Below are 5,504 nucleotides of genomic sequence, written 5' to 3'. Positions count from 1 at the left end.
ACACTGTCTCGACACTATAAGCTTTTTTACCAACCTCAGTGGTGCAGTGTTAATCGCAATGGACTAGGCTTCTCTAGAGGTTGAATCGTCTTCAACATAGACGCACTTTATACTTTCCTTAGCCTGAAGGAGGGAAAGTAATCCGGTGATTTTTTTTCAGGGTTACGGAATGAACGCAAACCAAACTATTTCCCTCTCTTTGTTTCAAGTGGTAGTCAGCCAGCCTAGTTAGCTTACTTTGTCCGGAGGAAGATGGTAAACAGTAGGGTTGAAATCAAGATAATTAATAGCCAGCCTAGTCAGCTTAGTTGGTACAATTTTGTTAGAGCTCATTTTGAGGGAGATTTCTTCAGTGGGAGATTTTGTAATCGCGCCAGCCTAGTTAGCTTGGTTGGTGGCGCGCCTGCCTTGTAAGCGCTAGGCCGCGGGTTCGATTCCTGCCCGGGGCGGATTTTATCCTGACGGGATGATGTTCGTTCTCGGAACGGCTGGCTTCTTGTAAGCGCTAGGCCGCGGGTTCGATTCCCGCCCGGGGCGGATTTTATCCTGATGGGATAATGTTCGTTCTCGGAAAGGCTGGCTTTCTCCTATCCTGTCTTCCTCCTCTCTTCGATTTCGGGACGACAAGACCATAGCAGTTACAGTTCCCTCTGTCAAACCTCTTAAAAAAAAAAAAGTGGTAGTATTCCCTAAAGAAGGGATTCCTCCCAACTTCAACGAATCCTTCCAACGCCTCATCTTACAGAGTACAGAAGAGACAAAAGCGCTACGTGCGAACGTGTTGTCTTATCACCATCAAGGCAAAGTATTTCATATACCTTATTATTGTCATTATTGCAACAGTAGTCCTAGAGGAGGAAGGATGGAGTTTTTTTCTTTCTACCTTTGTTACGAGTTTACTGAAACGGAGGAAGAACTTGCAAGCTATGGCCAGCCACAGCCACTCACAATCGGGCATCAGGTAAACCTGACACTCCCCGTGTCAGGTTTACCTAATAATGTGTGTGTGCTCATCAGGTAGACCTGACAGGCGGACATTTTCAGCTGTACCTGTCAGGTCTACCTGATAGTGAGCGGCTGGCGTATGCAAGAAAACAAAATCATTCAACAAAACGTTCAGAACAAACCCATCCCTTCGTTCGATCGATTGTCTCAGCCTGCTCAACAAAGTATTTTTAAACCGGGGCTTACACCAAAGTGCATTCATTCATTCGGGTGTCAGTCAGTCTGCGACTGTTAATTACACTTTTACGTTAATTTACGCTTTTTATGAATGGGACAAACCGCCACGTGGTTCCTCTCCCCACAGGTGGGGCAGAATGAATGAACGTCTTTGGGTGAAATTTCAGAATGAATTGACGAGACTTGTGTGTATTTTTTTTTAGATTTTTGTCTTTTTTTTCGAACAAGGGCGGTTCTTTGTGTCCCCCGGCGTGAAGTCCCGTTGGGGCAAAGGGCATGGGACACGGGTTGGGTTTCACTGGCGATGAAACACTTGATCACGCCGCGGCGTTGGCGAAGGTAATTGCCTGTGGCCGAAACCTCGACGGAGGACTTCAGTGGCGAAGGGACAGTATCAGGATGGGCGCAAGCAACATATTATGGATTTTGTAAGAGAAGACGAAGGAGCACCGTCTTCGCTGTCGATCATCATCTATCTGGTGAGACAAATTGGAAGGTCAAACATTATCCATCCATCGTTTATATCAGCAAAATTTGAACAAAATATGATAGTGATGACATGATGACGAGCTGAGGAAGTGAAGACAAAATCATCCAGTTGACTCACCAGCTAAAACTGCTTGCTTAAGGATTTCTCACATTTTTTTCAATCGCTTCTTTAAAATTAAAAAAACTTCAATGGTGTAATTACACCAAGTGTGGTCTCGGGTTCAATGATTTCCCCCTCCCCTGTGGGCTGGACTTTATCCACAAACGTAAGATCCGTAGATACGTTCTCAGAACGGCTTTCTCCTGTCGTGTCCTCATTCTCCTTGGTTTTGGGGCAATAAGACCTCCGTTCCCGGCGTGGAGTCCCGTTGGGGCAAAGGGCATGGGACACGGGTTGGGTTTCACTGGCGATGAAACACTTGATCACGCCGCGGCGGTGGCGAAGGTAATTGCCTGTGGCCGAAACCTCGACGGAGGACTTCAGTGGCGAAGGGACATGATCAGGATGGGCGCAAGTAACATATTATGGGTTTTGTAAGAGAAGACGAAGGAGCACCGTCTTCGCTGTCGATCATCATCTATCTGGTGAGACAAATTGGAAAGGTCAAACATTATCCATACATCGTTTATTAAATCAGCAAAATTTGAACAAAATATGATAGTGATGACATGATGAAGAGCTGAGGAAGTGAAGATGAAACACTTGATCACGCCGCGGCGGTGGCGAAGGTAATTGCCTGTGGCCGAAACCTCGACGGAGGACTTCAGTGGCGAAGGGACAGGATCAGGATGGGCGCAAGCAACGTATTATGGATTTTGTAAGAGAAGACGAAGGAGCACCGTCTTCGCTGTCGCTATCTGGTGAGACAAATTGGAAGGTCAAACATTATCCATCCATCGTTTATTAAATCAGCAAAATTTGAACAAAATATGAGAGTGATGACATGATGACGAGCTGAGGAAGTGAAGACAAAATCAAAAATCGAAAAATCAAATCAAGAATAATAATAAACTGAATATTAAACAAATTAGGTAGGTACATTAGGTACTGATTTTCTTTAATCACGATCGAATAAACTACGGGTTAAAAAATTCCCGGAGGGACGGACCCGGCTTGTTTTAATCGCATCTTTAAAATTAGAAAAACTTCAATGGTGTAATTACACCAAGTGTGGTCTCGGGTTCAATGCCCCCTCCCCTGTGGGCTGGACTTTATCCACAACGTAAGATCCGTAGATACGTTCTCAGAACGGCTTTCTCCTGTCGTGTCCTCATTCTCTTTGATTTTGGGGCAATAAGACCTCCGTTCTTCCTCTCCCCACAGGTGGGGCAGAATGAATGAACGTCTTTGGGTGAAATTTCAGAATGAATTGACGAGACTTGTGTGTATTTTTTTTTAGATTTTTGTCTTTTTTTTCGAACAAGGGCGGTTCTTTGTGTCCCCCGGCGTGGCAAACCGCCACGTGGTTCCTCTCCCCACAGGTGGGGCAGAATGAATGAACGTCTTTGGGTGAAATTTCAGAATGAATTGACGAGACTTCTGTGTATTTTTTTTAGATTTTTGTCTTTTTTTTCGAACAAGGGCGGTTCTTTGTGTCCCCCGGCGTGAAGTCCCGTTGGGGCAAAGGGCATGGGACACGGGTTGGGTTTCACTGGCGATGAAACACTTGATCACGCCGCGGCGTTGGCGAAGGTAATTGCCTGTGGCCGAAACCTCGACGGAGGACTTCAGTGGCGAAGGGACAGTATCAGGATGGGCGCAAGCAACATATTATGGATTTTGTAAGAGAAGACGAAGGAGCACCGTCTTCGCTGTCGATCATCATCTATCTGGTGAGACAAATTGGAAGGTCAAACATTATCCATCCATCGTTTATATCAGCAAAATTTGAACAAAATATGATAGTGATGACATGATGACGAGCTGAGGAAGTGAAGACAAAATCATCCAGTTGACTCACCAGCTAAAACTGCTTGCTTAAGGATTTCTCACATTTTTTTCAATCGCTTCTTTAAAATTAAAAAAACTTCAATGGTGTAATTACACCAAGTGTGGTCTCGGGTTCAATGATTTCCCCCTCCCCTGTGGGCTGGACTTTATCCACAAACGTAAGATCCGTAGATACGTTCTCAGAATGGCTTTCTCCTGTCGTGTCCTCATTCTCTCCTTGATTTTGGGGCGATAAGACCTCCGTCATTCAAGTTTCCTCTATCACACCTCTTCAGTAGAAGCTTAACCCATCCTCTAGGGCCGTTTGCCCCTACAACTAACACCCATATTTATGAACAAAATGCTGGCTCTTAAGTTCGTGCTAAGCATAGTCTCAATCTCAAGGCATTTGATTGGTCAATTTTGACTTGAGACTGATCTAAGAACGATCATTCTTGTTCATAAATACGAGTGTAAGCCTCGGAGTGGACTTTATGTGTATTCAAAGATCGGGAAATAACTGATTGTGGATAATTTTGACTTGAGACTGATCTAAGAACGATCATTCTTGTTCATAAATACGAGTGTAAGCCTCGGAGTGGACTTTATGTGTATTCAAAAATCGGGAAATAACAACTGATTGTGGATCTGTCCATTAGTGTTGCAATATGTGTATTCAAAGATCGGGAAATAACTGATTGTGGATCTGTCCATTAGTCTTGCAAGATGAACCTTACCCTTTTCAACATCCTCCACTGCCCACGGGCACTTTTGACGAGCGGTTTGAAAATTCGATGAAATCTTCAAGATTAAAGAGCTGTTGAGGTTAAAAGGGGGTTAACACCATGGACTGGTGATTGAAAACAATATCCGGCATTGTTGTGTCGTTTTTTTGGAGTGTTTGTTGTTTTTTACACGGTTAGATACCGACGATTTTTAAACCGAAACATTGTTTTTTTTTTTCAAATGTTTGTGATTTGACGTAATAATTAGGTATTGTTAAAAATAGGTATGCCGTATGGTACATTGGTACCTACCTAGGTAGGTACCTATTTTTTTTTTTCTATTTTGGGCAATATGTTTTTTCATCCATTTGTTCTATCGTAGACGAAAAACTGTACTGTATCCCCACCGACCATCCCTTCGGATAAGACAACAGCTGTTGACGCATTCTGTGGAAATGTAGCGTCATCAGAAGTATTCCTCAAAGAGCACATAATATGGACATGGCAGGAATGATTTCCATTTCAATCGACCAAGAACTGTTTACGCCTAAGTACAAGTATGTACAAATTATCTACGTACCTAGGTACCTTATAAGATAAATTAATGAATAGGTACTTTTTTTTTTTTTTTTTTTTTTTCTATTTTGGGCAATTTGTTTTTTTTTTTTTTCATCCATTTGTTCTATCATAGATGAAAAACTGTACTGTATTCCCACCGACCATCCCTTCGGATAAGACAACAGCTGTTGACGGATTCTGTGGAAATGTAGCGTCATCAGAAGTATTCCTCACAGAGCACATAATATGGACATGACAGGAATTATTTCCATTTCAATCGACCAAGAACTGTTTACGCCTAAGTACAAGTATGTACAAATTATCTACGTATCTACCTTATAAGATAAATGAAAAGATGTCACTTTGGTGGATTTGATAAATTGATATGGCAATAAGAGGGTTAGGTACATCGGTATGTTTGCATTTTTGCAAAATATTCACTCATTTGTCCACGCTTTCACGCCAAAATCTCTGAGTATTTTTCAAATTTTGAACAATTTTGAACAAATCGTGCCCCAATTAATTTTCCAAGTCTGTTCTTGGTAACACAATAAAATCTCAGGTATGCCTTTCTCTCTTTTTTTTTTTTTTTTTTTTTTTTTTTTTTTTTTTTTTTTTAA

This window comes from Diaphorina citri, unplaced genomic scaffold, assembly GCF_000475195.1.
Source record: "Diaphorina citri unplaced genomic scaffold, Diaci psyllid genome assembly version 1.1 scaffold351, whole genome shotgun sequence".
In the NCBI taxonomy this organism is placed as follows: domain Eukaryota; kingdom Metazoa; phylum Arthropoda; class Insecta; order Hemiptera; family Psyllidae; genus Diaphorina; species Diaphorina citri.
Note: the sequence above shows the minus strand (reverse complement) of the source record.